Here is a 10,885-nt window from a genome sequence, read left to right as displayed (position 1 = left end):
ACTAATTAATGCTTTGCACATTGTGGCTCAAAACTTATAATATAGCATCAAGCACTTATATGTGTGCTAGGCCGAATTGTGCTTGCAATTTCACAAGCATTCTTCCACATTTTCTTCTTTAAACCAATATATTCATCACTTAGTTCATAACCAAACATAATGTGCAATCATATATATGCATATATGAGCATGGCGAATTTTCAAGGTGTCCATAGCCATCCCAAAACACAAATTTTAACTAACATGCAAGAAGCATGAATCATGCTCAAGAATGCATCATGGCGAATATGACAATCATGCTCCTTTTCAATTTCAATCATGATAAAACAAAGAGAAAACTCAAAATCTTACTCAAGAGTAGACAATCCATCATTGCATGCATCATCATCAAGCTTCACACTTAGCATGCAATGGCTTTATCACCATAACAACTTTGGCCAAATACCATTTCCATGGCTTAACAAAGATTTGAGCCATGGCTAACATGCACATCAAGTTAGCAACCAAAGCATGCATGAAACTCCTAACACAACCTCATACATACCTTAATCTTGATGCAAACTTAGCCAAATCTCCTTCTAGATCTCTTCCAAACCAAGCATGAAGCAAAAATCCTCCTTCTTCCTTAGTTTTGGCTCAAAGAAAGGATGAACAAAATTTTTTTCTTTCCTTCTCTACAACTCACGGCAATGGGGGATTACCACACTCACACACATTTTTTTCATTTTTTATCACCCATACACCTTTGTTTATTATTTCACCCTAATGCACCAACAAAACATGTTTCATGACATGTTTAGCCCATCCTCCTTGTCATGGCCGGCCATCACCTATAAAGGGGAATTTGACATGCAAGTCCATTATTTTGCATGCATGCTTTAATTAGTCATCACACATTTCCTATCATACTTTCAAAGTTCATTACTAAGTCCTTTCTTGTGGAATTCACCCTTATAACACTAAATCAATCATCATAAAATGTCATACATGAGCACACACATATTATAGGCATCAAAATAAATTTTAATTATTTTTATGCCTCGGTTTTGTGGTCCCGAGACCACCTTCCGACTAGGGTCAATTTTGGGCTGTCACAACTCTCCCCACTTAAGAAATTTTCGTCCCGAAAATCTTACCGTAAATAGGTTTGGATATCGCTCTTTCATAGAGTTCTCGGTCTCCCAAGTAGCTTCTTCTATCCCGTGCTTGAGCCATAACACTTTTACTAGCGGAACCCGCTTGTTTCACAACTCTTTCACTTCTCGTGATAGGATACGAATCGGTTCTTCCTCATAACTCATATTAGCTTGAATTTCAATTTCGATGGACTAATCACGTGCGATGGATCGGATCTATAGCGTCAAGCATCAAACGTGAAAGACATCGTGAACCTTTTCGAGTTCGGGGCAAAATCAAACGATATGCCACTGGATCGACTCACTCGGATATCTCATATGGCCCAACGAACCTCGGGCTCAACTTGCCCTTACTACCGAATCGAGTATCTTTTTCCAAGGCGATACCTTGAGAAACACTTTATCACCCACGATACTCGATATCCTTACGCTTTAGGTCCGCGTCACGACTTCGACGATCGGAGGCTATCTTCAGACTTTCACGGATTACTTTCACTTTCATTCAGCATCCCTAATCAAATCCACCCGAAAATCTTGCTTTCACCGAGCTCGGTCCAAAACAATGGCGCACGGCATTTACGACCGCATAAGGCCTCGTAGGGTGCCATCTTAATACTTGATTGAAAGTGTTGTTGTAAGCAAATTCAATCAACGGCAAATACCGTTCCCATGAACCACTAAACTCGAGGACGCAACATCTTAACATATCCTCAAGTATCTAAATTATCCGCCGGATTGACCATCGGTTTGGGGGTGAAGGCGGTCTTTGAAATGCAACTTGGTACCCAAAGCCTCTTGCAATTTTTTCCAAAATCGCGACGTAATCTTGGGTCTCTATCCGACACGATAGAAATAGGCACCCCATTCAATCGAATAATTTGGGAGACGTATAATTACGCCAATTTATCGGCGAAAAATCATGCAGACAGGATAAAATGAGCAGACTTGGTCATCTATCAACAATGACCCAATCGCATCTTTCTTACTTGCCGATTAATCGGTAATCCGGATATAAAATCCATTGTCACTCGATCCCATTTCTATTCGTATCATGATTGGCTAAAGTAATCCCGATGGCACTTGATGTTCCGCTTTCACTTGTTGACATATCGACACCTTGAAACAAATTCGAAATGTCTTATTTCATACCGGGCCACCAAAATTGGCGTTTGGTCATTGTACATTTTAGTACTACCCGGGTGGATTGACATTCGACTCATCGTGAGCCTCGCTCAAAATCATCGAAACAAGTTCGAATCCTTGGAATACATAATCGACCCTTGAACGTCAAGCGGTCATTGTCGTCAATCTGAAATTCGATTCTTCATCCGAAACACATTCGGCTCGCTTAGCGACCAATTCAGCGTCGACCTTTTGAGATTCAAGTATTTGTTGAATCAATAATGGTTTGGCCTCTAATTCGACTACTAGCACCTCCTCGGGTGAAACGGATAAATGAGCATCCATCGCTCTCAAAGCGAGCGGTGCCTTGCGACTTAAAGCATCGGCCACCACGTTGGCCTTTCCGGTGATAATCAATGCCGAGTTCATAGTCTTTCAACAACTCAAGCCAACGTCTTTGTCGCAGTTTAAATCGCTCGAGTCATCAAATATTTTAGACTCTTGTGGTCCGAATAAATATGACACCTTTCTCCAAACAAGTAATGCCGCCATATCTTCAAGGCGAACACTATGGTCGCTAGTTCAAGGTTATGGGTCGGATAGTTTCTCTCATGCGGCTTTAGTTGTCTCGACGCGTAAGCCACAACTCGACCTTCTTGCATCAACACACAACCTAACCCAAGCAAGGATGCGCCATCAGATATGACAAACTCTTTACCGGACTCTACTGTACTAGCATTGGGGCCTCGGTTAAACAAGTTTTTAGTCGATCGAAACTTTCTTGACAGCGTTTCGACCACTCGAACTCAACATCTTTTAGAGTAGTTTCGTCATCGACGCAGACTATCATCGAAAAACCTTTCACAAATCGTCGATAGTATCAAGCAAACCCCAAAAGCTCCAAACTTGGTAACATTCCTTGGAGGTTTCCAATTGACTATGGCCGAAATTTTGTTCGGGTCCACCCTGACACCCGATGCGGACACCACGTGCCCCAAAAAAAACTAACCTCTTTCAGCCAAAATTCACATTTACCGAACTTTGCGTATAACTGCTTATCTCGTAAGATTTGCAACACTAGCCTCAGGTGTTCAGTTTCATCTCTCGAATTGACCTAATTGTCATCGATAAATACAACTACGAACCGATCCAAGTATGGTCTGAAAATTCTATTCATTAAATCCATAAACACCGAGGGCATTAGTGAGCCCCAACGGCATCACCAAGAATTCGTAGTGACCGTACTTCGTTCTAAAAGCGGTTTTGGGTATGTCCGATTCTCGGACCCTCAACTGATAGTACCCCGACCTTAAATCTATCTTTGAAAACACCGAGGCTCCCTTTAATTGATCAAACAAATCGTCAATTCGTGGTAACAGATATTTATTCTTTATCGTCACTTTATTGAGTTGACGATAGTCGATGCACAACCTCATGCTTCCGTCCTTCTTTTTCACAAACAATACTGGTGCGCCCCATGGAGAAAAAAAAACTCGGTCGAGCGAAACCTCTATCCGTCAATTCTTGCAATTGGACCTTCAATTCCTTTAACTCCGTTAATGCCATACGATACGGAGCTATCGAAATTGGAATGGTACCAGGTACCAATTCGATGCCAAATTCTACTTCCGAACAGGTGGTAAGCCGGTAATTCTTCGGGAAAACATCCGGTATTCACAAACCACGGCACAGATTCGGGTTTCTTTTTCGATTCCTTGTCATCGAGCACGTACGCAAGGTACGCTTCGCCCCCTTTTCTTACATATTTCTGGGCCAACATCGCTGATATTACAGCTGGCAACTCCTTTAAGTCCGTAGACTCAACCCGTATTATCTTGTTATTCGAGCTCCTCAAATCGATAGTCTTGCTCTTTCAATTTACAACCGCATCGTGCATGGTCAACCAATCCAGACCAAGAATAACGTCGAACTCATCGAACGACAAAAGCATCAAGTTCGCCGGAAAACAAGAACCTCGGAACACTAGGGGACTTTTCTTGCACACTTTGTTGACAAGCACGTAATGACCCAAGGGGTTTGATACCCGAATTACAAACTCAGTAAACTCGATAGGCAAGTCTTACTGGATGCTAAGGTTTCACATATATATGAATGAGTAGAACCAGGGTCAATCAAAGCAATCACATTTGTATTGAAAAGAGTGAAAGTACCAGTAATGACATCCGAGAGGCAGCATCCTCGGCGTGCGCGATGGCATAAGTCCTCGCAGGAGCACGAGCCTCAGATCTGATGGTAGCATCTCTAGATCCTCTCTGACCGCCACTGACATTGCCCATATTTCTAGGTGGCCTACCTCGAGAAGCGGTAGTACCCGAGTTTCCACTCTGACTCACATTCTGTTCAAGCATCCTCGGGCAATCCTTCCTAAAGTGGTCGGCCGATCCACACTTATAGCAGGAGTGATCACGAAACCAACAGCTCCCCGAATGCCATTTGCCACAATGTTGACACTCCGCCCTCTCTCGGCGATCATTTCCACCACTGGCGATCGAAGTGACTCGTGTGGTCACAGGGGGTCGATCGCGTCCTCGTCTAGAAAAGCCCGAAACGCCTCTAGACCGGCTCACATCATCTCGAAATCCCTTCGATGCTTGTTGAAGAGACTTTCCGAGGACCTCTTCGAATTCTCCAGTTCCCACATCAGCTTTTTGTTTCTCCTTTCTAAGCTCTTGACTTTACAAGCTTGCTCAACGAGTACTCGAACTCTCGTATCTCGAGAATGCCAACAAACATCCTTATATCATCATTCAGCCCATCCTCGGCGTTTACACATAATAGCTTCGGACGAAATGCATTCTCGCAGCGTCGGCTAAGCCTCACAAACTTTCGTTCGTAGTCGATAACGGACATAGAACCTTGCTTAAGATCAAGAAATTCCTCCACTTTTGGTCGATAAATCTCGATCGATATACTTTTTTCGAACTCGGTTTGAAAGAATTCCCAAGTCACTTGCTCTCTAGGCACCACAAGTCGAGTACTCCACCAATAGTAGGCGGACTCGCGTAGCAAGGAGATGGTACACTTTAAGCACTCATCGGTGTACAGGATAGCTCATCAAGCACCGGATAGTGTTATCTAACCAAAAATTCAGCTCGCTTCGGCATCATCATCATCCGTAGCCTTAAATTCGGTGGCCCGTGTTTTGAATCCTATCGATCGGGGCTTACTTGACCTTATTTGGTCAGTCACGGAGGTATTGTAGGTGCGGGGTTGCATTTGTCGGGAACGGAGGTTGTGGAACAGCCATGTTGGTTCAAATGTATTGATTGAACCATTCGTTCATCACACTATAAAAGGCTTGCCTAGCCTCGTCATTAAGATTGCTGGCCATAGGTTGAGAGTCCGCTGGCGCTGTCCCTTGCGTGGGAGCAGCGCCACACTCTCCACACCATCAGCTATCGCTTCGGTTGGGATCGGGATCCATTGCTAATAACAAACACAAAATCAAATTGTCGAAATCCCCACACTATCGATTCATCATTTAATGGCATGTATAGCTAGACCCCAAACACATCACGGTAGTCCTAGAATCGACTAAACCGTGGCTCGATACCAATAAAATTGTAACACCCGAACCCGAGACCATTGCTTGGGTGTCGGACACGAGGGGTTAACAAGCCAAGTTCACATGGTTTGCCCACCAATTTGACATTTCCAGTCAGGCTGGAAGACTGCATCACCGTCGCCTTAAAATCATATCTCGAGTTTCACAACTCGGAAACTGGTTTCGTAAATTTTCCTGAATTTAGACTCATATATCCATCCATGGATTTATTTCTAGAATTTTGGTCGGGCCAACTAGTACAGTTTATTAGTTAAAGTCACCCATGTTACAGGGATCGACTGCTCTGACCTTCGCGCGGTATAACTTGAATATCTCTCTGTACAGGCCTTTAATGCTGGTGCCGTTTGTTTCAAATGAAACTAGACTCAAAATGGAATCTTTACATATAAGGTATGTCGCCTAATTCTTTCTGGATAATTTATAGTAAATTTTAAAGTTGCGACAGGGAACCCAGAAACCATTCTGGCCCTGTCTCACAATAGCTTTAATATCTCTTAACCTGTAACTCCTATGACCATTTCGTTTCTTCCATAAGAAAATAGACTCATCAAGGTTCATTTACATAGCTTATTCACTATTTAATTCCATTCCTATGAATTTTGGTGATTTTTCACATTCACGCCACTGCAGCTGGCAGCATCTGTTTTAAGGTAGGTCTTACCTATTTGGTAGTCTCCATGAACCAACTAGTCTTGCCATACATAGGTTCATATATGATCATTTTAACCATGCCAATGGCTGATCATATGACCAACATTCCCATTTCCAATCCATAGCCACATCATGACACCAAATATATACATACAAACCACAATTAGTCTAAGTTCATGCTTCCCTTTTGAGCCATTTTCGCATGGCCGTACATACTTACATTACAACATATTTAACAAACAAGAGGTAGTCCTATACATGCCATCTCAAGTTCAACCAAAATTTATACCAAAATGGAGGCTTGATAGTGTGGATGACTTGATTTCAACGATCCCGAATCCGATTGCTATCGGCGAAATCTAGAAAACCGAGAGCCAAAGCGGAGTAAGCATTTTTATGCTTAGTAAGTCTCAAGGAATATAATCAACTCTAATTACAGCAATACATTCACATAGTTAAATGCATCATTTCATTAATGCACATTCACATAATCATACTTACTTCACCATCCCAACTCTTATGTTCATACACAAATAACGGCTTCATTAAGGCCGATAACTCGCTCCATCATAGGAGCGGATATTCATCGCTCTTACTCCTAGCGCGCAAAGCACACACCGTACTTACCTTATCATTGGGAAATTTCACAAGTGCATTAGCTGAAATTTTCCAGCAAGCTCATAATTTTCAAATCACATACCTTCGGAGTTTATCCGGATGTCGGTACTCGTTCAATCGCCCGGGACATAGCCGGTTATGGTAACCCGCACCAAGGCCAACGGACTTTACCCGGATATCACGATTTGCACAAATGCCTTGGTCTTAGCCCGGATTTAACAACTTGCACGAATGCCTTGGTCTTAGCCCGGATATCACGATTTGCACAAATGCCTTGGTCTTAGCCCGGATTTAACAACTTGCACGAATGCCTTGGTCTTAGCGGATATAGCTACTAGCACAATTGCCTTGGTCTTAACCGGATATAAATTTCAGCATAATTGTCTTCTTGGCTTAGCCGGATATCATTCAATTTCTCATGCACACATACATCAATAATCATTGGACATACATATCTCATTTTTCGTTACTAAGGCTCAAACACAATTATAATCATTAGCATATTCGCCTTGGGACTTAGCCCGGTGGAATTCAAATACTCATACACACATGATCAATAATCATACACATCCATGTTTCATCTTACATAATTCAAGTAAGATCACTTCTTGAGGACTTACCTCGGATGTTGTCGAACGGCTTTTTCGGCTATTCGATCACCTTTTCCTTCCCCTTGTCCAATTGTGGCCCTCTTAGCTCTTGAGCTAATTCAAACAAATTCAATTTATTAAAACCTCATTGTGCTTGCTTATGGCGAATATGACAAGGATTTTAAATGGTCATATGGCCACTCTTTAGCTTGAATACACAATGGTCATGCACATTTTATACTACATCAAGCAATTCAATACAATTTATTTGAGCATCAAGGAAATGCTAAGGCCTTCAATAGGCTACCCAAGGCCGAATATTCATGTACATGTTGAGGTCAATTTTGCACTTAATACCTCACAAAAACAGCATGCAATTTACTAATTAATGCTTTGCACATTGTGGCTCAAAACTTATAATATAGCATCAAGCACTTATATGTGTGCTAGGGTCAATTGTGCTTGCAATTTCACAAGCATTCTTCCACATTTTCTTCTTTAAACCAATATATTCATCACTTAGTTCATAACCAAACATAATGTGCAATCATATATATGCATATATGAGCATGGCGAATTTTCAAGGTGTCCATAGCCATCCCAAAACACAAATTTTTAACTAACATGCAAGAAGCATGAATCATGCTCAAGAATGCATCATGGCGAATATGACAATCATGCTCCTTTTCAATTTCAATCATGATAAAACAAAGAGAAAACTCAAAATCTTACTCAAGAGTAGACAATCCATCATTGCATGCATCATCATCAAGCTTCACACTTAGCATGCAATGGCTTTATCACCATAACAACTTTGGCCAAATACCATTTCCATGGCTTAACAAAGATTTGAGCCATGGCTAACATGCACATCAAGTTAGCAACCAAAGCATGCATGAAACTCCTAACACAACCTCATACATACCTTAATCTTGATGCAAACTTAGCCAAATCTCCTTCTAGATCTCTTCCAAACCAAGCATGAAGCAAAAATCCTCCTTCTTCCTTAGTTTTGGCTCAAAGAAAGGATGAACAAAATTTTTTTCTTTCCTTCTCTACAACTCACGGCAATGGGGGATTACCACACTCACACACATTTTTTTCATTTTTTATCACCCATACACCTTTGTTTATTATTTCACCCTAATGCACCAACAAAACATGTTTCATGACATGTTTAGCCCATCCTCCTTGTCATGGCCGGCCATCACCTATAAAAGGGGAATTTGACATGCAAGTCCATTATTTTGCATGCATGCTTTAATTAGTCATCACACATTTCCCTATCATACTTTCAAAGTTCATTACTAAGTCCTTTCTTGTGGAATTCACCCTTATAACACTAAATCAATCATCATAAAATGTCATACATGAGCACACACATATTATAGGCATCAAAATAAATTTTTAATTATTTTTATGCCTCGGTTTTGTGGTCCCGAGACCACCTTCCGACTAGGGTCAATTTTGGGCTGTCACAGACTCTACTTTTTGAGTTGCCTTCACTCGAAGTTCTAGTTGATGAAAGACTTTTTTCCTATTCCACTGCAAGGGTACGAAACTACATGGAAGCAATGTCCGCTAAAATCATTCTTTCTCCTATATAGGAGACCTCCTTCCCAAAATCAACTTAATTAATGGCACCAACAGTTGAAATAGCATAGGTTTTCCCATTTCTGTTTAGTGGATTCCTCTCTATTCCTTGTGTGGGATGATCCATTCTAGCCGCCCGTAGCCCTACCTCCAGCCTTGAGTAATTCTTGTGTAACTTATGAATTCTATTTCCTCTACTTAATAGTAGAGTAACTTCCTTCCTCCGTTGCTTCAGAAAAGAGAAGAGCGCCAACGGCAAGAGCTAATTCAGCTAAATCAATGGCACATAGGAGCCTTCCTAAAAGAAAGAATTGACTGACCTTGCTGCTTAGGACTTTTCTTCTCTAAAGTCTAAAGAGATTTCCCACTGAGTACTCCCTCATTAAGGAATGGTCGCTTATTGGTGCTGAGTAGGGTTACTGTAAAGTTTTCGTGTGATTGACTCCCGAGTTTCCTCTTGAAGTGGTGCAGCTTCTAAGTACCATTTGTCTCCAAGCCTATCTCCCACTTCCTATTGTGCGTTTGGTTCCATCTCTCAATCGACGGGCGATTTCTAAATGCTTTAACTTGCCACTGATAGTTGTTCAGTGACATTTCCTCAATAAATTCGTAAGCCTCTTTAGGTGTTTTATTGTTTAAAGTTCCATCGGCAGCTGCATCGATCAGTTGCCCTATTGAAGGGTTTACACCATTGTAAAAAGTCTGAACCTGTAACCATAGAGGTAACCATGGTGAGGGAACCTTCTCAACAAGTCTTTGTATCTCTCCTATGCGTCATAAAGAGTTTTTAAATCCATCTGCACAAAAGAAGAGATATCATTCCTCAGTTTAGCCATTTTAACCGATGGGAAATATTTAAGCAAAAATTTTTTGCTTATTTGCTCCCAAGTAGTGATTGACCCTCATGGTAACGAGTTTAACCACTGTTTAGCTTTGTTATTCAATGAGAATGGAAACAACCGAAGGTGAATGGAATAGTCAGAACCGCCAATGATCTTAAAGGTGTCACAGAATTCTAGAAAATTTGCTAAATGAGTGTTTGGATCCTCGTCCTGCAAACCATCAAACTGAACAAACTGTTGTTCATTTGAATAGTGTTAAGTTTCAGTTCAAAATTATTTGCAGCGACAATAGGTCTAACTATACTCGATTCAATTATTGTTAAAGTAGGTTTAGCATAATCATACATAGTACAAGGAGCAGGATTGTGATCTACTGGATTTGCAGCAACCAAAGGAGGTAGCGAATTATTCTGATTTTCAGCCATCTCCTCGGTTGTGGTATGAATCTCGTCCTCTTGCCCTTCCTCTATGTATTGAAGGCTTCGCCTTATTTCTCTTCAGTTTCTGTGAGATGTGCTTTCGATCTCATTGTCTAAAAGTAGAGGTCCTGACGGGTTTCTTCTAGTCATAAACTATAAAAACCTGCCAGATGTAGATAAAGGAAAATTTAGAAATTTAAGCAAAATTAAAAATTAAATTAAATTGCAATAAAAAAATGGCTAAAGTAATAAAAATTAAGCGTTCCTAATATCTTAGTCCCCGGCAACGGAGCCAAAAACTTGATGGTCGTGAAACTAACTAAAAATT

At 41.1% G+C, this 10,885-nt stretch overlaps 1 non-coding gene across 1 annotated transcript; it reads left to right on the top strand.

The window, feature by feature from the left end:
• The first annotated feature begins 10,019 nt into the window (after positions 1–10,019).
• On the top strand, positions 10,020–10,126 carry LOC128282992 (small nucleolar RNA R71). Its single transcript, XR_008273338.1, has one exon. It is a non-coding gene; the product is annotated as a small nucleolar RNA R71 (small nucleolar RNA).
• Positions 10,127–10,885: the final 759 nt, after the last annotated feature.

This window comes from Gossypium arboreum, chromosome 10 (genome assembly GCF_025698485.1).
Source record: "Gossypium arboreum isolate Shixiya-1 chromosome 10, ASM2569848v2, whole genome shotgun sequence".
In the NCBI taxonomy this organism is placed as follows: Eukaryota; Viridiplantae; Streptophyta; class Magnoliopsida; order Malvales; family Malvaceae; genus Gossypium; species Gossypium arboreum.
Note: the sequence above shows the minus strand (reverse complement) of the source record. Positions and strands in the feature narration are given on the sequence as shown.